The sequence below is a fragment of the Coffea eugenioides genome, unplaced genomic scaffold, assembly GCF_003713205.1.
Source record: "Coffea eugenioides isolate CCC68of unplaced genomic scaffold, Ceug_1.0 ScVebR1_1006;HRSCAF=1785, whole genome shotgun sequence".
NCBI classification, from domain to species: Eukaryota; Viridiplantae; Streptophyta; class Magnoliopsida; order Gentianales; family Rubiaceae; genus Coffea; species Coffea eugenioides.
In genome coordinates this window covers 44,540-69,281 of record NW_020861374.1, presented here as the reverse complement: position 1 = coordinate 69,281, position 24,742 = coordinate 44,540, and the positions used below count along the sequence as shown (strand labels likewise).

The 24,742-nt window shown below is 35.5% G+C and overlaps 1 long non-coding RNA gene across 1 annotated transcript; it reads right to left on the bottom strand.

Annotated features, from left to right (window-relative positions):
- Positions 1–13,470: 13,470 nt before the first annotated feature.
- LOC113754741 lies at positions 13,471–23,551 on the bottom strand. The gene is made up of 6 exons (XR_003465355.1): positions 23,265–23,551; positions 17,656–17,850; positions 17,460–17,517; positions 16,449–16,499; positions 15,375–15,516; positions 13,471–13,601 (listed from the first exon to the last, which is right to left on the bottom strand). It is a non-coding gene; the product is annotated as an uncharacterized LOC113754741 (long non-coding RNA).
- Between the last annotated feature and the right edge of the window lie 1,191 nt (positions 23,552–24,742).

Sequence of the window (24,742 nt, the reverse complement as noted above, 5' to 3'; positions counted from 1 at the left end):
TGAATAGATTATCACTTAATTTTGCGAGCAAGTTTTGCCTGGAAACTTCAGTGCCATTTAATTAATTCAAATGTTCAATTTTTTGTTATCAAACGGTTTGAATATATTAAGATCTGAATTTATTAAGTTTAAATACTAAATTGGGTTATCAAACAGGGTCTTAGTCTCCTTTCCCACTCTCCCACTTCTTAATTTTCACTCCTTCTATACTTAAAAAAAAATAAAATTCTTTCATTTTTGATACGTTCCTCGATCAACACGTTTCGAGACACGTAGCACGTTTGCCCAAGGATCTAGCGAGGTTGTCCAACGCTTGGAATTGCGGGATCTAGAACCAAATGGACGACACGATTTGATTCAAGACGGTAGGACGACGACTCCAATGAAGGTGGATACTCCACGGGATAGGTCGGTAGAACAATCTAGGACGAGACGCAAGACTGCTCAAAACCTTTGCCAAAGCAAGTAAATGGGTCGAATCTCTCTCTCAAGAGGAATCGAAAATATGCAAAACTTTATTGATAAAACGTCTGACTAAAACCTTACAAAGCAAGCCTATTTATAGGCTAAAGTGACTGAAACCCTAAAGGGACTAGGAAAGGGAAAAGTCGGCCCATGGTCTTGGGACAAGATGGGCCGGGCCATGCTCTTACTTAAACACTAATCAATTGCTAAATGACTACTAAGGCCTAAGGCCCTATTAGGCCAACTCATTTGGAGGCCCACTTGACTCTTCATGGGCTTGGGTCATGGTGTAGATAACCCGATTAAAATCCTTCAAGCCTTCGAGGTCTCTATGAGAGTCTTGAGTTAAAGCCGCTATCCATCTCGCCATTCGTGCACACATCAGTCCCCTCCTCTTAAGAAGGATTTGTCCTCAAATCTGGATGGAGATGAATGATACTAACAAGAGTTGCCAGTATGACGCCTCAAATCTCCACATATTGGCCCTCTTTGATTGAATAACACTTGCACATGTTATGATTAATATAATTCGGTGCACATGTCTCTTAGTCAGCTTCAAGGGCCTCTCGAACAAGGACATTCGCCAAGGTAAGAAGGAACGTGTGTAAGGCTTGTGAACGTTCCAGGTTGCAACACAAAGCTCTCTAATTTGTCTTCGAGTATGGGCATTCACGTGCACTTGATAACGATGTTCGTTGGGACTAAAAAAGCCCCGAATCTAGTTGTGCAAGATGGTACAGTTCGACCCTAGGCATTGCTGAATCGACTCAACTTTCCAAGCTGGAGGTAGGACACTGAACCACCCGTGTTGTACACCCATATAAACATGACTGTAGACACCAAATTTTTGGTTTCGAACTTTATTTATTTAATTAGTTTAATTTTAGATTTATTTGTTTCAATTTTAGGTTTATTTTATTTTATTTTATTTTATTCCTATTTCGTGTCTCTTATTGATTTAAAAGCATTTTTTTTCTTTTCTATCTACTAAGTTTCAAAAAAAAAAAAGGAAGAAGAAAGAAAAAAGAAAAGGCAAGCTCACACGGGCAAATATTTCTTTAGTTTCATATCAGAAAATTAGGCACGGCAGTACATAAGTAAAATGCAGCTCGGTTCTATCCCATTTTTCTCCCATTTTTTTTTCCGTAATTTTTTCTTTGCCGTTGGATCATATTAAATCCCTAACCACTTGGCTTTAATCCCTGCACCAAGATCATCATGGACAAAACCTCATCTAAGGGTTCATAAACCATCAAGGAAAGATGATTTCAGCAGCACCATTAGATGTAGGTTTAGAAGTTGTGGTAGCTATAAAGAGGGGATATAAAAGGAAGGCTAAGGCGGGGGCGGATGAAAAAAGGAGGTGACGACTGACGGCTAGAAAAAAACTGAAAGAGAAAGGGAGAGCTACGGGGGGAGAATCTGGGCTGATGGCTAAGCAAAAAGGTCTGGAGTTTAGCCGAAAGAAAAATCTGAAAGGGAGAGCGGACGGCGGGCTAGATAAAAAACAGCAGCGAGGGAAAAAAGACAAACGCTAGAGGAAAGGCTGGGGAAGCTTCGTGGGGGGAGGTTTTTTGGAGAGCAAAAGAAAGAAACCGAGAGGTTAGTTGGCGGCTGTGGGGAGAAAAGAACTAGAAGGCTACGGGGGTTTCTGGGGAGCGAAAGGAAAAGAAAGGAACAATAAAACAGAGGCGAGAGCGAAGGGTTAGAAAGCATAGCTGGGCGGCGGCGAGAAAGGAAAACTGAAAAGGGGAGTTCATCGAGGCAGAGGAAGAAGAAAGCTTCGAGCTTGGGGGGCACTGAAAAAAGGCGAGGAAGACACAAGAGAGGATCTGGGGTTGCAAGAAGGTGACGGGCTGAAAGAAAGGAGGAAAGAGCAGCAGCGGGAAGAAAACATCTTCCAGAAAATCTGCTATTCATGCTGATTTTTCGATGCCTGTGGAGGCAATTTTCTCTAAGGAATCGGCTCCTTATTGGAGAATTTAGGTGATCTGGAACATCTACAGAGTCAGATCTTGAACTTTTGTTCAAGGATGTTTGCAAAATAATGCTGGGAAGGCACACGAATGGCTGCTTCGAGCCTGCTCGCCAAGGCGGCGGTTTCGACGATGAAGCTCTCAACGCTGTTTCTGGACTTAGCGTGCGGTTCCTGAGCAACGTCTCACGAGCAACCGACCACAAAATCATTCTCAGCTATTTTCCCTTCATTTGCTTACCATTGCAAGGGAGGTACACTCTATCCTTTATTTTTTACTTTATTTGACCCTACGTGCGTATATGTGTCTTATGTGTGCAATTGCATGACTTTAAGCGTTTATTTTCATTTTTACTTTATTTATTTCTTTAGTTGCTTAGTTTTTGCTTTAATTCAATTTCGTCATTTGGGAGGCACTCGAATGCCAAAAATGTAATAGTTAGGGATTTAATTGTTTTATTCCTTCTATTTCCCCTTTTAGATTGTAGTAGGTCTTCCCCCAAAAAATGTAATAGTTAGGGCCTTAATTGCCTTGTGTGTTTCGCATGCGTATGTGCTATGTGTTTAATTGCTTTTTTAGGGTTTGGCATCTAGATATGCATGCTTATGTGTTATGTGTTATGTGAATTACGTGCTCACATGTCTACTTGCTTTAATTATGCATATTACTTATATATGTGTATGATGGATGCAAATGCACGTAATTGTGGCTAGTCCAATGCTAGTCATGATTATCCCCTAGAGCTCTTACAAGTCCAATGCTTGTGAGGGAGCGTAGATGTGGGCTAGTCCAACGCTAGCCCTTAGGAGCCCTTCGCGCGTTAGATCATGATTGCGTGCTCACTTCATCTCATGCATATCTTGACTTTTAAGGCCTCTTTCACCATGTTGCATGATATCCCTCCTTATACGTATAGCCCTTATCCCTAATTTCCCTATATATATACCCCTATGTGTGATACATAACATTAGAATTGCATTTCATTTTAGAATTAGGATCAGAATAGGGCATTTGCTTGATTAGATAGGGTTAACCCCTTGAATATGGGATATGGACGAGTTTGGCTTTTTTAGCCTTAGCACGCTCGTATTCCCTCTATTAAAAGGGTAAATTGAGTCACGAATATTAGTCCCCCGTACCCGACATGATGCATTCCTTTAAGACATGTATATTTGTATAATTATTTTATTTTATTTTATTTTATTTCTTTTTCTTAGAGTCTCATATTTTTGCATTATTCATGACTTCACCAAAGGGTCATTATTGGGCATCACAATTAATGTGATTGGCACCATTCAAACTTTGAAGAGAAATTTTACCCCCCGATACCCCCCTAGGTCTAGGGTTTGCATTCATATAGTACATCCAAATGTGATAAATCTTTTGGTTAAAAATAAGAAAATCCTTGACTAAATCACGCAACTAACCTTGGCTAGGTCGAAGGGGTGCCTTGGATTTCATCCTTGCCTTCCCCTTCGTCAAATGTGACTCCCGAACCTTTTTCATTGGTCTACGTAGACTAGGAATCGTTTAAAAGGGGTTTCTTTCTATCTTTTTCTTTTAAAAAATTCATTTTTAGGTGACTTGGTACACCTTAACTCTATACCAAGTGGCGACTCCGATTTTTATTTCAAAACCCTTTTTAAACTATATTTTGGGTCAAATCGTCGCATTTTCAAGTCCCATTTAGACCCACTTTCTTTGTAAATCAAAAATCACTTTTCAAATCAAAAATCCACTTTTTAATTCATTTATTTTTCTTATAAAAAATGGGGCGCGACAATGACCCAGGGAGGTAAGGGTAGCATTCGGATTGTGATTGACACACTTGTGTGCATCACCCAGCATAAGCGGCAACTGAAGTGAGACGCATTCCATATAAATCACATGCGTTTGCGCCACATGCATCTGGAACAAGCACGAAATCAGGTTGCAACTCTTTAGTCATAGTTGGAAAATTTTGGCCAGCTTTACAACCTACAAACACAAAATAACCTTCAACTTGAAACAATTCAGAAATTGGATAAAGAAATAAGGGAACGTTATTAACTAAATAGTAAGAAGGTTTAGAGCAAGATTTAAATGTGAGAACTCCCTTTGACACTTCAATATTTCTTCCACCCATTGATTCAACTTGAGAGTCCAGTGCTAGTCCTTCCTCATCAAGATCTACGTAAGAGCAACAAGAGTTAGTGCTAGTAACATGCTCAAAATAAGGCAAAGGTGATAAATGAACCATAGGTAAAGGACAAGAAGTAGAATCTGGAATTTCCCTTTTAAGATGAGCTCGAATGAATCCTCCAATGGCGCGGACAGATTTGATTGGACATTGTTCCATGAATTGATACCAAAGAGATTTAGTTCCTAAAAGACAAACTCCATGGAAACTCACAAAGTGTCCAAGTGACTTCGGGATGGAACATGCCATGACCAACTCTACTTGACTTTGTGTAATCTGCACAAAAGAAGAGATGCTAAACAAAGCAAAGGTGAGTTCGTTAGGAAAATAATAGGCCCTCTTTTTTTCTAGTTCATCAGCTGACCCTTTTTTCTCATTGCGTTCAACTCCCTCGGATTTTACCTCTTCGGGCACAATTCCCTCATCTAGCTTTTTCTCTATTCCATAACGCTCAAACTCACTTTTCATGTATGCCAGATCAATACAAAGTTGGTCATGAGTAAGCGATATAAGTGCAAAACAACGACCATTAAATAAGAAGGAATACTTATTAGTATGTCCGTCATATTTAACTTCTCGCCTCAATATCCATGCTTTGCCCAACAACACGTGGGTCACCTGAATTGGGACTACATCACACAACACCTCATCCACATATTTGCCGATTTGAATAGGTACAAGCGTGTGCTTAGTAACCCAAACATCACCATGAGTACTCATCAACTTGTACGGTTGAAGATGATCAATGGTCGGAAGATTTAATTTCTCCACCATGATAGCACTTGCAAGGTTGACTTCACAACTCCCATCAATGGCCAAGCTACAGATTTTATCCTTGACACCGCAACGAGTATAAAACCAACCAAGCAACTGAGATTTGACGATGTCTAATTGCTCATCTACGCCACGTAATGCCATTTCTTTGACTCCCTTAGGATTAGGAAAATAATATTGTGAGTTAGCTTTTTTTTGCGTCTTGTACTCACCATGATGTATGAGGAAACCTGCAAAAAACTAGCAACGAAAGGGAATTCCCCTCCCCCACACTCAAGCTCACGCGTATGTGCTCATCAATGAGTAGTCTAGGGTGGGTTGATGTTGCTCCATGCCTCTCTTTATATCCTGCAAAAGGTTAGTAACAAGAAGGATAATGCAAGTATATCCTCACTTCACTCCCTTAGTGTATCACTCACCCTCGTGTATGTCACTCAAAGCGCTCCAATGGACTTACCAAACACCTTTACCTGTTGGGTTAGGTAGTTTGAGAAATGCTGCTCAAGCCCAAATAATTGTCACCAACTTTTTCCTCAAGAGTAATCACGGAGATGTAGGAGAAAGTGTAGGGAAGTGTTCCTAAAAACTAGGAGAAAATATAGGAGAAAATATAGGAGAAAGTGTAGGAGAGTGTTCCTAAAATATAGGAAGAGAATATAGGAGAGTTTCCTAAAGTGGATGAGAGAATATAGGAGAGTTTCCTAAAGTGGATGAGAGAATATAGGAGAGGTCCTAAAAATGTATGAGAGAATTTAGGAAAGTTTCCTAAAAATAGATGGGAGACTTTAGGAAAGTTTCCAAAAGAAATAGATGAGAGAGTTTAGGAAAATTTCCTAAAAAATGGATGAGAGAATTTAGGAAAGTTTCCAAAAAAAAAAAATGGATGAGAGAGTTTGGGAAAGTTTCCTAAAAAGGTAGGAGAGAGAGTGTCTAAGTGAGTACAAAGAGTTATCCAAGTGCTTTACTTAGTTTCCTAATTGATTTTGGAAACAAGTTAGTTTTTGGAAACCCTTTGAAAATCCTTTTCCTCTTGAACAACTTTTGGTAACCTTCTTGAAACAACTTTTGGTAATCTTCTTGAAACAACTTTTGGTAACCTTCTTGAAACAACCTTTGGTAATCTTCTTGAAACAACTTTTGGTAACTTCCAAATTCTACTCCAAGAAAGATTGCACAAATCAGATTTGGTTCCCTATTCAAAACAATTCGGTTGCCACTTTCTTTCCTTTCCTTTTTTTTTTCTTGCCAACCGATTCCTCTTTTCTTTCTTTTTCTTTTCGTTTTTGTTTTCTGTTATTTTTTTCTTGACTACAACTATCAACCATGACACAAAACAAGGAAGTCCACAAATAATAACTACCAAGAACTCCAAGATCTCAAGAACTTTCAAGGAAGTTGTCAGGAACTTCAGAAATTTCAAGATTGTGATCAAGAATGCAAGAAGCTCAAGATTATTGTAAGTTCTCTTCAAGATTCACAAAATTCCAACAAGTTTTGCCAAAATCCAGATTTGAAAACCAAGTAAACAAGTTGGATAACACAAACAACAAGGCTGGACAGATTTGTATTCGGATGAACAGTATCGGTGAACAGTAACGATGAACAGTGTCGGGTGAACAGTCGGTGAACAGTGATTTTATTTTTTTTTTTTGAACAAGGCAGCGGAAAGTACTAATAATTCTACGACACAACTACGAAAAATATGGATATAACGAAAGATACCTCTACCAAAGCTCTGAAGCCAACTGATACGTTCCTCGATCAACACGTTTCGAGACACGTAGCACGTTTGCCCAAGGATCTAGCGAGGATGTCCAACGCTTGGAATTGCGGGATCTAGAACCAAACGGACGACACGATTTGATTCAAGACGGTAGGACGACGACTCCAATGAAGGTGGATACTCCACGGGATAGGTCGGTAGAACAATTTAGGACGAGACGCAAGACTGCTCAAAACCCTTGCCAAAGCAAGTAAAGGGGTCGAATCTCTCTCTCAAGAAGAATCGAAAATATGCAAAACTTTATTGATAAAACGTCTGACTAAAACCTTACAAAGCAAGCCTATTTATAGGCTAAAGTGACTGAAACCCTAAAGGGACTAGGAAAGGGAAAAGTCGGCCCATGGTTTTGGGACAAGATGGGCCGGCCCATGCTCTTACTTAAACACTAATCAATTGCTAAATAACTACTAAGGCCTAAGGCCCTATTCGGCCAACTCATTTGGAGGCCCACTTGACTCTTCATGGGCTTGGATCATGGTGTAGATAACCCGATTAAAATCCTTCAAGCCTTCGAGGTCTCTATGAGAGTCTTGAGTTAAAGCCGCTATCCATCTCGCCATCCGTGCACAATCAAATTTTTTTTGTAAGTGAAAGGTTTTGAACCTCCTACTTACAATCCCTCCTCTTGTTACCAAAGCCAACCCTTCCCCCTTCTTCACTGTTGGATCAATCCAGCTGGAAGAATTTATGTGTGTAGTGCATGTTAGCATGTATTTATCAATAACTGAAATTCTCTCTCTGTATGATGAAGGGCAGCAAATAACTTCATCCTATTTTGAGTTTTTATTGAAATTATCTAATGATTGAAATCCTGTCTTGAACCCAATGGTTGGTTGCAGGTATTACTAAGTTATGAAAAAGGCCTAATGGTAAGTGTAGAGGCTCATATCTATACAAGGCTTGGAAAGGGATCATTTTCAAACTGTTATGATAGTTTGTGTTGTACCGGCATTCGGCTAATGCAATCCATTTGCTCCATTTATGCGGTCTTTGTCTTGTCATACATTTCAGGTACGCCTCAAGGTATTGATTGAACCTTTCACTCGACGATGGAAGGCTATACTGTAGTACAATTAAGTGACAAGTAGTTTAAAGAGTTCTTTTCAGAATACGTTAGTAAAAATCTTATCCCTGTCTATCACTATGGATTCTGGTAATCCATGTAGTCTATATATCTCCTTCAACAATTTCTTTGCTACATGTTTAGCAGAAAAAGGATGTGTCATAGGAATGAAATGACCAAATTTAGTTAGTCGATCAAATTACAGCTAAAATAGTATCAAATCCACTGGACAAGGGAAGTTTCTCAATAAAATTCATGGTAATATGTGACCACTAGTCTCAATTGCACCCTAGTGATGAGAACATGAAGATTTGGATTCCTTTCAAGTCCAAGAAAATTCATTTTACAAGTCTTCACATTCCAATGATGGTTGATGGTGCAATCGGGCTTGAGAATTATTGAAGATCCAACCCCGTGTCATGCTTATTCCTTGTTATCATTTATTTAATTGAGTTTTCAGCAATGTTAGTTGTTAATTAGAGTTAAATTGAGAGTTAAGTAAGTTGTTTGAATTAGGAAATAAAGGCTAAGGTCATGTTGACCATAGTTAAGCTAATTTGAGTTAGTTAGTTTCCTATTCTAGTTGAATTAGAGTTTTAGGAAAGTAGTTAATTGCTTCCAAATTTATTTAGGAAGTTGTGTCAAGTTTAGAAGCCAAGTCAAATAAGGAAACTTGTATTATTTCCAACTTAGATTAGGTTTCAGAGTCTTGTAAGGCTATAAATAGCCAACCTTATTTAACTATTCAATATATGATGTTGAAGATGAATTAATAAAAAGAGAGTTGTCTCCTTTTATGGAGTTTCTTGATGGAACTTGAGTTTCTTCTTGAACTGTATCAAGTATTTAGCTTGGATACTTGTGGTGTTCAAGGCAAGATGATCACATCATCTTGTTTTTTTCAAACCAATAACCAATTCACTAGGTTTCTAGAGACGGGTTCTCTTTAGATCTAGCGAGGTAGTTATTATTCCATAACCTAATCAAGATAGATCCTTCCGTTGCCTGATCGATTCGGTTCTTCAAGACAGGTTCTTGTTGGGTCGAGTTCGTATCATCTGGTATCAGAGTTTCGGCTCTTGATCAGGTTAATATCCTTTTCTTTTTTGTTTTTTCTATTTATGTTTCTTCCAAAACCCTAGCCGCCTTTTGATTTAAAAGAAAAAAAAATTTGATTCTTGTTTTCTTAATTTTATCAGTTGAGTCTAACCTATCCCTTGATTGATTGAGGTTAAAATTTTTTGGTGTGATTATGCTCTTGAAAACAGGTTTTTCAAGGGTTTAACTCCCATTAAATTTCTTTCAAGTGAAGTCGTAACCTTGTGTCGAGTCGTCAAAAGCAAAAAAAAAAAAAAAAATTTCGGATTCTGTTCACAGAGTATTGTTCATAGGCACTGTTCACGACTGTAGCAGTGTTTGCACAAGATGCAATAATATTAACTGTTCAAGTTATCAGCTTCACTAAGTTTTGATAGACATCCATTAACTAAATACTAGTGAGACGGCCTGTGCGTTGCGCAGGAGGACTAATATTTTCCGTGTTAATTGTTTTTTGTTGTATGAGTTTATTAGTATATATCTCTGTTATTATTTAATTCATGCGGATCATTAGGGAATTATAATTTTTGTTAAAAGTTAACTATTATGAAATATATAGAATGCATGAGAACAATACTATATAGAATGCATAAGGATAAATTAGAAAATTGTATAAGGTTATTTTGCATTTGGATCAGGACAATTAGAAAATTGTAAAGTAAATCATTCCCAAAGAGTATTAATCATTATTGACACAAAAAATAGGGGATCCTGAAAATCAATTAAACACTTGAACCATAGAACTTGACATTGTTAAAAATTAATCATCACATGTCACAGTAATAAAACCCATTTTTTAAAGTTACTAAAGCCAACAATAGTTTATTAATTGTTTCCTCAATAATTGTGCATTTATAGAACACTTAACAATTTTATTCTATGTCAACCCAACAATAATTTATTAATTATTTCCTCAATAATTGTGCATTTACAGAACATTTATCAATTTTATTTCATGTCACAGTAATAAAAGCCATTTTTAAAGTCACTAAAGCCAACAACAATTTATCAATTATTTCCTTGGTAATTTTGCATTTCCAGAACACTTCAAAAGCAAATAATTAACCACAAAAAATCAACTTTCATAAGTTTCATTTTTTATACCACCAATTATGAATTCAATCAACATGTCCGATAAATATACCAAAACTATAGCAGCTGTTAAAAAACAAACAAATAATTGATGAAAATAGTCCTAACATCCAATAACAATTGCAGGATAACCGCTTGACAAAAAAAATCACTGTGTATAGGGCAACTTTTCCTTTATATTGTTAGATATGTATATCTCTATTACTCACTAAGTTCAATAAATATAGGCCTATTTCTTTTTCCATTAATATTAGATCATTAATCCACAGTAAAAGACATGTATTATTACATTATTTTTCAAATTTAGAGTACTTTAATTTTCAAATGTAAGAAATAGTCTAATTAATGTTACATGTTTAAATAAATAATATAAAAAGATTAGCACACAATATCGCTTTTCAATTTACAGCAATTTAGAGCCATTAGAGAAAACAAATATGTTAAAATTTTTTATAATAATTATATATACACTAAACATGGATATATTAGTAAAATAACAAACTAATTATTCTTTTAAAAGGAAATAGACTCATAATGTAGCACACATAGAAGACAAAAGTAAGCTCATGTTTATAGAATGTATATATATAGAATGAAAAGTATAATAATAAAAATAAGGGAATTAAAATTTTTCCAATAATTATATAGACTAAATATGTATATATAGACTAATATATATCCTTCTAATTGTACGTTTGAAAAATCTATAGAATTAGAAACCATTTTTAGTTGAAACCTATGGCATCTTAATCGATTTTGCGTACTTATATGATGACAATATTGGACTTGTTATTTTTTCCCTCTGGCTCAAGAATTACAGCATAATCGCTTGACCAAAATGGAGCTATTCATTATCCAATTCTCCCTTTTATATATAGATATATATATATATATAATATATATTGGAGAGCCTGAGAGAGATTTTCTTCTTTTTTTTCTTTTTTTCTGGTTTTCTTGGTGAGGCGGCCGAGGTGGGTTGATATTGGAGAAGATAAAAGGGCATACGACAGAGCTCTAAAACAAGGCCTGCAGAATTACTTACAATAGAGAGCGTACAGGTACAGCTCTCTTTGGCAAGTCCTAGCCCCTGTAGCCCACATAGCACAATAATACAGCTAACAAGCCTCAGCCAGAGCCAGACCTTTTTATTGAAATATAATGCCAAGAGCCATCTTAATAATTGTTGTCTTTTTCCAGCAAAAGAGAATCAATGAAATAGCATCGGCAATTCTGACGCTTAACCGAATCTTCCTAAAGCCAGAGCCAGCCACATGACAAGAGACCAAAATGACGCTTGACAATTGCCCTCAAAGTTGCCCAAAATTACGTGATAACCGCTTGACCAAAATTACACTGTTCATAACCCAACTCCCGCTTTTATATAGTTAGATATTTTATGTGTCAAATAACGAAAGATTACCCATCTTTAAAATATTATCGACTTAATTCATATTAACTAAAATAACCATCAAGTGTATTATCATTCTAAAAATAAAAATTGGACTTGATTAATGATAATTATAACCGCCATAGCTTTCACCTCGTTCAAGCCGTTTCTAGGATTTCCAATTTTTTATCCCCCAACCCCTTCCAATAGTAGAAACATGACAAATTTTGCTAATTTTCCTTAATTAAATTCAAGTGGCAATTCTAAACTTTAATTCTTTGCTCATACTAAATTTCATAATGTACGTTAAGGTAATCTAAAGCATATTAAGGTAGGAAATTAGGACCAAAATAAGACGCAAAGAAAAACAGGTCCAAGTGAGAGCTCAAAGAAAGTAGTTCAACTCAATCAAAAATCCTCTAATAATCCCTGTCACTGAATCAGAAAGTAGTTTAACTTTTTTTTTTTTTTGGGCCTTCTCACGTTGGTAGTATGTTGGACTTTTGTATAATGAAGTTTCTATAAGTATATAGAAAATTGTAGCCTAATCCTAGAATTCGTGTATGGTGCTTGTAGTAATTTTTTATTTTTCTTTTTTTAAGAAAAAAAATCATGAACAAAAATAAAACTATGACACCTTCATGGATAAAATATCTTGTTTTCGCATAATATTCATGATTCTATTCTCGTAATACTAAATTATAACCTTGGGTGGTTTTCTTTTTATTTACATTATGCCTCCAATTTATTTATGAAATTATAAACTTAAACATTAAATGGGTTAATGGATCAACTTGTGCTTGATCTAATTTGGACCTGTTTACTTGGCTGATTATTCAAGTTTGACTTGATTTTGACCCGAATTCGTAAAGACTAAATTTATACCCATTATTTTTATTTTAAATTCAAGTCGTATTTTCGAGTCATGTCAAGAATTGCCGCCCTAATCAAAATAAATGTCCCGGTCAAAATAATTGCGTCGCTCAAAGTGCACCACTGAATTCAAGAGCAATTGCAATTCCAATTGGAAAGAATTCAAAGCAATTACTCTAAATTAATAAATAACAAAATCCAGTCAAAATAAATGGCCTAGTCAAAATAATTGGGCAGCTCAATTCAACACCAATTGGAATTCCAAATTGAAAACGATCGCTTTATTTGAAATCAGGCTCACGCGTCCCGTGAGGGAGTCCAGACAACTTGAAATTGCCGACGCACAAAACAAGAAGAGAGGATTCGAGAATAAGAAAAAGGGTGACAGTGATTTAACAATAATTAACATGTTCTGGTGATAGCATATACTGATTCCAAACACTTGCTTAAACAATCTGAAATAACGGAAAAAGAATGAGAACTAAAGATAGAGCAGTAGTTGTCGATCTGACTTGACATTTCAATCCCCAGATGATGACAGTTTCCTTGATTTATAGATTACTAGGAGGAGATCACCGCGCAAATGCGCGGTGGACAGTTTTAAAATTTATGTGCCCAGTTATGCCTTGTTTACAAAATGCCTGCAACGCAACTAAGGATCAAAAAATGGGAAACTATGTCATTGAAAAGTACAATAATATACACAATAAATATAGATTGTTCATAGTCAAGGAATTCATAATATATAGATAAAACAATAAAATTAGTCTTGTAGAATCTCGAAACATGAACTTGAACTTCCATGATTCCGATAAATACATATTTTAACTTAACCAAAAACAAAAACTTTCTGTAGTTCGTACTCACCCCAGAAGTGTAATGAGCAATTTCGAAAGAAACTGCTGAAGAACCTGCCATGTATTATAACAAAAAAGAAAGTAAGATATAATCCATCGAAATTAGTTTACTGCTGTAAAACCAAGTTAAAAATAAATCAAGGGACTTGAATAATGCCAACAAGTACAGGACAAATTCAACAAACATTTGCACTTTTGGTTACTAATACTCTCATAAAAAATTGTTACCCCTTGTAATTTTTAACCCATTTCACAAGCAAGAAACTTTTCTTTTTTCTTTTTTTTTTGGTACAGTAGTTGCCAAAGTCAAGAAATGAAAAAATTCTTATAGGTAACCTAAAGTGTCTTGCTTGGTAACTCGAGTTCTCACCAAAGTGAAACTATTAGATGTGCCAGATCCTTGGAGATGGTATGCAAGTAAACTTTTCCACAACTTGATCATGCAGCTGTGCAATTTACACAAAATGCCAATGGAAGATAAGGTGAAAAAGGAAATAAAATCATGCAAACAAATAGGCCAAGAAGATCCTAAAATGTAAAAATGAAGCAGAAACTTCTCCAGAGACGATATCTTTATATTCTAATGACATACTCCAATCCAAAAGCCAAAATATATGCAACTCTAAATAATGTCATGTAATTCAGCTTTTATTCCCAATAAAGTTCATATTACTCTAGCATCAAGAATCTATAAAAATTTTCAGGTGTAAAGAAAAATAGTGAAGGCAATATTCATCTAAAAAATTGGTATTCAATTATGTTTCAGGGTTGCTCCTATTGAATATTCACAGGGTTTACATGGATTGTTGAGTTTTTGCAACAACTTATTTAATCAAACTTTTGATATCTATTCTATTCCCATAGAAAGAAGACACAAGCACATGTGACTATTAAAAATCCCTAAAATGGAACACAAAACTCTAAATATATAGGGAAGGAAAATAACAAAAAAGTTTCTATGAGTTGCTCTCCAATTTTTCATTTTTTGTAAAATCTCAAAATTAGTCCAACGTTGGTCATAAAGTTTTGCTAATCTCAATATTATTAAGAACATAGGTTTCAAAGCAGATTCATCAAGTTCACTATTCCCTGATTGTCACAGTCAGCATTAGTTTGTTAATCATCGTTAATTGGGACATACTTCACACATTTCACATGGTTTGAAATTAACTACTTCAATTGTTAACAGCCTGAGGTTTTAAGCCAAGCATTGAATAAGTTCTATAGATAGTATGCTTAGCAAAGCAATAATGACATTTCAGACTTTAATCAAACGATATTAATCCAAATCCAAAAAAAATAAAAGAAAATTACCTACAAAATACCTATGAAATACGTATAAAAGAAAATTACCTATGAAATAGCAAAGCAAGCCTATTGTCAATTTTTAAAAGAGATGCAGAGTACAACAATCATTATTAACTTCAATTAACTTCAAAGTCTTGAAAAAAAAGAAACACAGCCTCTGAAGATCTTTATCACAGTAAAGGTGAGTAAAAAGATAGTCTACCGTGGCACAAAAAGATAAGAATTAGTTTCTTCATCTCAATTATAACTAAGAAAGCACTTGTTCACTACACTATTACCTCATACGTTAAACCTTACACATTGACAAGCACAAATTGGAAACAGTGACAGATTTTCAAATGTATCAGATGAAATTCATATACGGTATTCAGCAAGCAAAGATAACACCATCTGTCAAATGCCACCCACAATTTGAACATCAGATGAACATTCAACACATGAATCGTACAATAAATGTCATCATGAAGACAAATGCAGTGTACAATAGAGAAGTGATGTCAGAAACAAACTATCTGATACCCATTCCATTCAGCATTTAAAGGCATGCCTAGGGTTGGAGGAAATATCATTGATGCTGAAGACCAGGGTGAGGCACTTGTCTGAGTAGCACCATGCAATAGAGCAGATCCACTAGTAACAAAACCCAAAGTATGGTCATTTCCTGCTACAAAAGTAGGATCAGGATTAGATGTACCCTAATAATAACATATTCATATAAAGAAAAGAACCTTTAAAGTTGCTTAGAAGAAAGAAGATTTCACAAAAAAAATGGCGACAACAGAAACAAGAGGAGAAATCTATTGAGAGAGCATAAAAACAAGTCTTACCAACATAAATCAAACAATAAAATAATGTCACCGATGAAATTTCCCTAAAGGGAACAAAATATTGTATATATATGTGGAAGCAAATTCTAGAGAAGTTTCTATGCATTATTTCCAATTTTTCTTTTTTCTAAAAATGTAAAATTGGGTCCAACATCAAAGGTCAAAGTTGTGAAGCACAGGGATACTATTTTCTGAACATATTTTTTCCAGCCAAAGATCTTGCCAAGTTTCTTTAGTAATTTAAAAGAGGAAAGATGGTATCTTCACAGTAGATAACATGGATTTTGCTTTTGAAACTACATTTATCTAATTCATATAACTATGTATCTCATGAATCATGAACTGATGAAAACATCTTCAAGGAAGTCAGTCATAATAATGATTTCACTCTGCAAGTCAAAACCACAAAATCAGAAAAATCGACTATGAAATAAAGATTTCATTATACAGCTTCCCAAATCTTGACATTACTAAGAATACCAAGTAGTTTAAATAACAAATTCATCATGTTCACCAGCCAAGGGAAAAAATGAAGATAGAGAAGAAAAAGATACTTGTATCTAATTTACTTTGACAAACACAATAAAACCTAAAACACAAAACACTGGAAGAAAGTTGCTCATTCTTCCAATCACTTTTACCTTTATCCTTTCTCTGACAAAAGTCTCAATAAACAAAAATAGGCTAAATTAGGTGAGAGAAACTGTTTATAGAAAAAGACTATGGTTTATAGTATAATAAATAGTATAACACAAATAAATATTACCAGCTTTAACTACTTCTTCGAGATGTCAACTTCAAATCTTCATATTCCTTCCTGCAACAACAACCAATAATATACTCAGAAAAGTAACACCAAAAGAACAAAAAAAAGAGAGAAAAAAAAACATCGTCCATCAAATCCTAAACTGGGAGTGGAAGGGAAAAAAATTAAATCAGAATGATACAACAAAACTTATGTTTTCCCTTACCAGTTGTTTTTCATGGGTGGCCATTTTTCCTCCAAGAAAGGCAAAAATGGAAGAACAAAACACCAAAGAGGTATAAACAATTAAGTAAATAAATATCTAAAAGCTAGCTAATCTTCAATTATTCATCATCTCATACGATATTAAAAGTTTTTCTTCTAATTAAAAATTAAAAATCAATGATAAAACAGAAATGAAACTGAGATGAAAGGGGAAGAAAAGTACCATATATGCATTCTAGAAATTCACATCAGATAGTGGAGATGAAATATTGACCTTCCCCTTCCTCATTGTTTCACAAAAGGACACGAAAGAGATGGGGAAAAAGAGATTTGCTGCTTTTAGCCAAGAAAATAGAAATATCAGAAAAATGACAAAAAAAAACAGAAAACGAAGGAGATTTTGAACTGAAACAAAAAATCCCAACCAGGTCTTTGGTTTTGTTGTTGTCGATCAGAGAAAACGAAGGATAAGAGAGGAAAATGGACTTCAAAAGGGGGAAAAAACTTACAAAATAGCATGACGACGATGGAGAAAATCTCCAAATTTCATACATGCAACATCGCAATATCACAAAAGAAAAATAATTAGACGTGATTTTTTGAAGATCTAAGAAAATCACATCTGTTGATAACAAATCTCGGGAAAGAAAACGGCCATCGAACACAGAAAGATTGCATCCTTTTTTCCTATCTTATTTATCCAACAGATACCTTGGTTAGAAAAGATTTATTACGGAGATATAAGGGAAAAAATATGGAGAAAATGTACAAAAAAAGCAAAAAGAAAATCACAGAGAAAGTGTTCACCTTTAGAGAGCAATTTCCACATTTCTTCATGGTTTAGTTGATAGTCTGACCTCTCATCCTGTGACAAAAAATATGAAACTTATCAGAGAATGAGAGAAAATTTAATCAAGAGGGGAAAAATGTATACATAACAAAAATGGAGAAACGGTGGATTTGAGAGGAAGATGAAAACTCAAGAGAGAAGAAGAGGAGAGACCATGAGAAAGAAGCTTCTGGTACAACGGATTGATGGATTGAGTTGATTGATGTGGATTGACCAGCTCTGCCACTCTTCAGCCAACAGCTTTGTTGCAAAAGCCAAGAATTGAGGAATTGAGGGAGACCTCTCCCTTGCTAGTTTACCCGGTGGTCAAAGACCCGTACAAAAGGAAACAAAAGGATTGCTAAACGCCTGGGCAAGCAAATAAAAGAATTCACGCGTGAGAACGAACGACCATCAATTGGAAATTCGCACGGGCGGACGACCACCAATCAACCAATAGCAGCACGCCACGTCAGCAATCACAACCCAATTGAAAACAACGGCATTTCCCAGTAGTCTGCTCTGTTTGGATTGTAAATTATTTGAGATATTTTTACTGTAGCACTTTTTGTGATGTGATGTATGTGAGATTAAAAGGTAATTGGGAAGATAAAAAGGTGTGTTGGAAATTGTAATGGTGATGTAAGCAAATAAATTTTGGCAAATAATCCTCTATCCAAACAAACCTATATATGTTAATGAATTAAAATCATGGTGAGTTGATTGTCAAAGAATCAACCTTTTGGGAGAATCTTCCAAGGTGATAAACAAAGATGTTGGAGATAGGGCTGTGCATCGAAATCGAAATCGGTAAATCGAAAGTTTGAAATCGGAATTTTTCAAAATTTTGACTTGAATTTTTCCAATCGAATTCGATTTCGAAATGGTCAATTCCGATTTCGAATTCGATACCGAATTGAATTCGGAATTCGGTCAATTCCGAATTCACCCAATTCCTTTTTTTAATTCACCCAATTCCTTTTTTTTTTTTTCTTTCTTGTTCAAAAATGGAAAAACCAGTAGCAGGGGAGATAATAAAGCATGAATCCAGTAGTAGGGGAGGAAAAAAAACAAGTAATCTGACAAACCACCATATTCCAAACAAAATTAACCCCAAATTGCTAAGCCAGTCATACACTCATCATATCATTTCCTATGGCTAGCGCAGATTCTAGATGTTGTCTCTGACTTGCAGCAGAATTCCATCAAGTGTCCAAGAAAAGAAACGTAAATGCGGACAAAATACGAGAGACAAGAGCAACAACTTGGAAGTAGAGGTGTCAAATAAAACCATTTAATTAATTTTACCCATACCCGCCCATTAATAACTGGATATGGGTACATTAAATTTTTATATATGGATATAAATGGGTTACCCAATTATACCCATTTATTAAATGGGTTTAATTGGGTAACCCATCTAACCCATTTAACCCATTTAACTTGCATTCCCAAACCCTTTGTATTTCCCATTTTCACCGTCAATCTTCTTCTCCTCCCCACCAGCAAGCCCACTGCTTCCCTTCCCCCTTCTTCCTCCAGTGTTTGTTTCCCCCATCTCTTCTCCCCGTCTTTGTATTTTGCCCCTTCCATGTCCGATTTCTGAGCTCATATGGGCATCGTTCGAAAAGTAGTTCTGCTGTCTCGTGAGGAGTGAGTGGTCTAATAGGATGACAGACACTAGTGGGACTGACAGAGACATTCCAATGGTTATTATCCTGCAGACGGAATGAATGGTGACACACAAGCGATGCAGCCAACTATTTTGCCTTGATTAACGGCCAAAAAAAGGTTCGCTTGTGTTATCTCTTTCGTTCGGATCTCCAGAATTAGAATTCAAAATAGTGCCTAATTAGAATTCTTGGTTGCATTGCATGTCTGCTAGAATTCTTGGTTGCATTTGCATGCATGCGGATCAAGCATTGGCGAATGTGGTTTTGACAGTCAAGAATTTGAAGTAGTTAAGCTTAACTTTGGAAGGCTAATAATGGTATAATTAATTTTAGGATTATCTAATTAAGTTCAGTTTTGCAGATTGCTGAATCTAATTAAATATTGCACCGTAGTATGTTACCATTCTTAAGTTTTTGGACATCTTGGACTGGTTAAATGATTGTTTCGCTTACCTTTGTTGGCAGATTGCATTAGATCTTATTTAGTAGAAAGCTCTGTAGATTTATGGCTGGACCAAATTGACAATACTTGGTAAAAACATGTAGTTCTTGGGATCAATGTTGCAGAAATATTAGATGAGGTGTACAAAATTGGAAGGCTGAGAGTCTTAGACAGAAAAATATCAGATAAGGTGTACAAAGTTGGTAGTATAGATAACAGAAATGCTATCCCATCATGATCCAATAGATGAGTTGTCAGAGCACATTCAGGAACAATGTTCTTATACAAGCCATGAACCTACCAATACAAATGAGTTGATCCAAGGTTCTTCTAAGCGTTCGAGACAGCTCACGTCATTGATTTGGAAGGAATTTGAAATATTATGTGTTGAGCCAGATGGCTCACAAAGAGCACAATGTAAATGGTGCAAGCGTGATTATGCATGCGGTGGAACAACCGGAACAAGCAACTTATGGCGTCATCTTTCAAATTGTAATAAGCGTGGACAATCTGATTTTGAAGAACGGTCTCCAATTGACCAAGGAATTTATCGGGAAAAGATGGGAATTGCTATTGTGAAGCATAACCATCCTTATAGACTGGTGGAGCAAGAAGGAATTCGAGACTTGTGTATATACTTAAATTCAGATGCTTTACCCATTTCGAGAAACACGATAAAGGCTGATATTGAAAAGATGTACAAAAGAGAAAAAGAGAGAGTAAAGACAGAATTAAATTCAATTTCAAGTCGAATTTGCCTTACTGCAGACTTGTGGACATCTATTGCAACAGATGGGTATTTGGCATTGACGGCTCATTTCGTAGATGAAGATTGGATTTTACAAAAGAGGGTTCTAAATTTTCACCACATGCCACCACCACATGGTGGTCCAATATTAGCTGAAAAAGTCATAGATTTATTGAGAGATTGGGCTGTTGAAAAAAAAGTTTTTACTATCACATTGGATAACGCATCTTACAATGATGGTATGGTGAATCTGTTGAAGCAGCATTTGAGGCTAAGAAATACACTATTTTGTGAGGGTGAATTTTTTCATGTAAGATGCAGTGCACATGTGCTAAATTTGATTGTCCAAGATGGTGTCAAAGTTATTTCCAAACCAGTCTCAAAGATCCGAGAGTGTGTAAAATATATCAGAGCTAGTGAATCAAGAAAGTTGAAATTTGCAGAGTGTATTGTTCAAGTTTCTTTGCCATGCAATAAGAGGGTGCATCAAGATGTCCCAACCAGATGGAACTCTACATTTGTGATGCTGGATAGTGCACTTGAATATAAGCTTGCCTTTCATCAGTTGCACGTGGTTGATCGCAACTTCAGCAGATTTTACCCAACTGAAGAAGAATGGCTTAAGGTGCAGAAATTTACAACACTGTTGAGGCCTTTTTATGACCTGACCACCCTTTTTTCGGGGACTAATTATCCAACTGCAAATTTGTATTTTCATGGTGTCTGGAAAATTCAAAAAGTTATCACGGAAGAGGTCAATAATTTAGACATTGAAGTGAGTGAAATGGCCAGGCAAATGAAACGGAAATTTGAGAAGTATTGGGAATGTTATAGCTTGGTTTTGAGTTTTGCCATCATTTTGGATCCGCGTTTTAAAATGGATTATGTGGTGTATGCTTTTAAGAAGCTATATCCTTTTGATTATGAAGAACGTGCTAATGAAGTTCGGGATAAATTTTATTTACTATTTGAGGAGTACGAGAATACTTTTGATGGTGATTTGCTAGATGGATCAATAGCAGGCTGCTCTGGTGGTGATTTGGGCAATGACAATGATGATTTTGCTGAATTTGAGAGTCAACAACATGCAAACAAGAGGAATAAGTCACAAGTAGACTCTTATTTGGATGATACTCGACTCCTTTCAACTCAAGAATTGGATGTTCTCAATTTTTGGAAAGAAAACAAAAATCGATACCCTATTCTTTCTTTGATGGCACGGGATATTTTAAGTATTCCTATCACTACAGTGGCCTCGGAATCAGCTTTCAGTATTGGTGGTAGAATTGTGGGTAAATATCGTACTTCGCTCCTACCAGAAAATGTGGAGGTCTTGTTATGTACTAGGGACTGGTTATATGGAGTAACAGGTATGTTATACTTAACCTTTTGAGTGCACATGATCTTGTATTTTACTTTTTTGGTCACTTATTGAATTTACTTTTGATTTCAGCTTCTGAAGATGATGAAGATAAAGAAAGACTGAGTATTGACTTTGCACCTTTAGTTGCTAAACTTACTAACCTTCATATTTAGGTAAGCTGTATTCTCATGATCATGGAGATTGTTAGTAATGTGGTGAAAAGAATTTTATCTTTCTGTCTATATGAAATTTAAGTAGCAAAAAACAGAACTTTGAATTTGGTTTTGGTTTTGGTTGCCAGGAATCTTCTCTATTTTGTGTTGAGCCAGCAGCAAACTTTTAGGTTGCTATCTTTTTACTGTCAAGTGGATATTTGTATTGTCACTGGCACTCCTTCAAGCTGCTTACTTCATCCCGTCTTCTAATCAGAATTCTAGTCATATTGAGCTGCTGCGCAAAGGTTTGAAGAATAATACTGAGTTCAGTTTATCAAGAGAACACATGAGCAGGCATGGTATAGAAACTTATGGCAAATATTTTGCTCTAATAGTACCACCGTCTGCATTTGGATTTTGCAGAGACCAGGCCCTGAGAGTCAACTTCTCTCGTGCATCTCGCTGTCCTGTGGCAATGAAAACCATTCTGGCTGCAGTTTTTTCTTAAAGAGTTTCTTTTGACTTTATCATATTTACATTTTCAGTTTCTTGTATATCTTGTATAATCCAACCTACCTGTGATTACTCATAGTACTGTTGAGTAATTTACATATATTGACTTCAGGTTGATATTTGTATGCTAAATGAAGTGATTGCTAGTCTTCATAAGGATTTTTAACTATTTTTTATGTTAAGTATTTTTGTTTTATTTATTATATTTATTTGTTGGTTTTATCTTATCGCTTTATTTCCTTGTAATTTATTAATTTGATCATTTTTTAGCATCATCAATTTATGACAAATTTTAGCTTCCTTTCTTACCTTTTCAAATGAAATTTTAAAATGCTAGGGGTTCAAAGTTTTGGATTAAATTTTTTTGTTAACTTTCATATTATTTAGTCCACATTTTTAGATTCTCATTGTTCAATTATTAAATAATATGTAATTTTGCAACATGGCACGCGGAAGGAAAAAAATTGATAATTAGACTTATTTGGCATAATAAGTAAATATTTAAAATTAATGATGGGTGTAAAATGATATAAATTGATAATTTAGTTTACAAAATGAATTTATATGAGCTTGTAAAAAATTAGAATAAATGGGTTATAAATGGATAATTGGGTTACCCAATTCATTTTTTGACTTACCCATTTATACCCATCTAATTAAATGGATATAAATGGGTTGACTCATTTATACCCATTACCCATTTTACCCAACCCAAACCCGCCCAAATCACCCATTTTGCCACCTCTACTTGGAAGGATATCTCTACCTGTGGGTAAAATTATGATAATAATAATTATTAATGCTTACTAATTTGCAATCCAGCAAATGGATAATGATTGATAAAACGGCAGAGAAAATGCGGCAATTAAAGAATCCAATTCCGCATTACCAATCCAATGGGTTCAAAGCGTCAACCACCCAGGTGAGGAATGAGACGCCACACTACACTACAATAGTTGAAGATGAAGGCTGATGATGTCTGTCTCTGTCGGGCTTGAATGGCGTGAAGATGAAGGTGAAACTGAGGAAGTAGGAAGCTGAGGAGGAAATCACAGTGAGTCGGAGGCGGATGAAGGAAGGTGAGACAGTGAGTCAGGCGGTGGAGGCGGAGGAAGGAAGGGGAGAGACGATGAGGAAGAGACGGCAGAAGAGTACAAAAGTGTTAACAGATTAGGGTTTTTGCAATTTCAATTGTTAGATATATCATGTATATTGTTATTATGTTATATAATATATATTATATATGTATTGTTAAAAACTATTATATTATATATAAATATTATTATTCGAAATCGAAAACAAATTTCTGAATTCGAATTCCTATTTCGAATTCTCCAATTCGAAATTATCGATTTCAAAAATTATATTTTCGAATTCGACCTGATTTTAACCAATTCGAAATCGGAATTACCGAATTCAACTCCGAATCACTGAAATTCCGAATTCGAAATTTCAAATTCAATTCGAAATCGGTCTCGAAATCGAAATTTTTCGACTTTGCACATCCCTAGTTGAAGAGCAGCTTTGGTATATATTCTCTTAGCTGGATCATATTCAAGCATCTTCTGCATCAATAAAGGCAAAGGAATATAAATCCTACTGACTTTCAGCAGATTAATATTGAAAATCCCACCTTAAGAATTTCTAGCTCAAAGTAAAAAACTTAAAATTAATATTGAAAATCCCACCTTAACAATTCTGTGCACAGAATACACACATAAATCATAACATTTGATAGAAGAAGAAGTCAATTTCACACCATCTCTGACAGCTTGCTCTTAATAATTTTTCTTTCCCCGGAGGCCCATTTTTTCCTTCACCCGGAGCCCCCAGTTCTTTCAGGGGAAGGGAGAATGGGCAAAAAAAAAAATTGAAAAGGAGATGAATAAGAAAAGAGGGCCCGAACAACATGTGGATATTGATTTATAAATTTACAAAAAAAAGTATAAAACATACCAAAAATCATGAGGTAATCACAGAGCATTTTTTTCTTTTTAAATTAGGTCCCATGACCCCATTTATTACCAAATATCAAGAATACACGACAAAGAGTGGGGACCGAACACTTTGATCAATGACAACTTTGATCAACCGCTCACTTTTCTTGATGTCATCAAGGCAAGGAGAGAGAGACACCACTATGGCTCAAAACAAAGCAGCAGATAAGAGAGAAAGAAGCTATACAAATCTTCTTGAGATTCAGATTCCACCAACCCCCAACCCAGATACCAGTTTACTTTACTACTATAGCCAATCTAAAACTCAAGAAATATTTATCATACTCGAAAAATTTAGGCTTCAGGATCCTAAATGTGACAGGGAATTTCCTTTTATGTCTGTCAAATGATACACTAAAACTTATGTGTC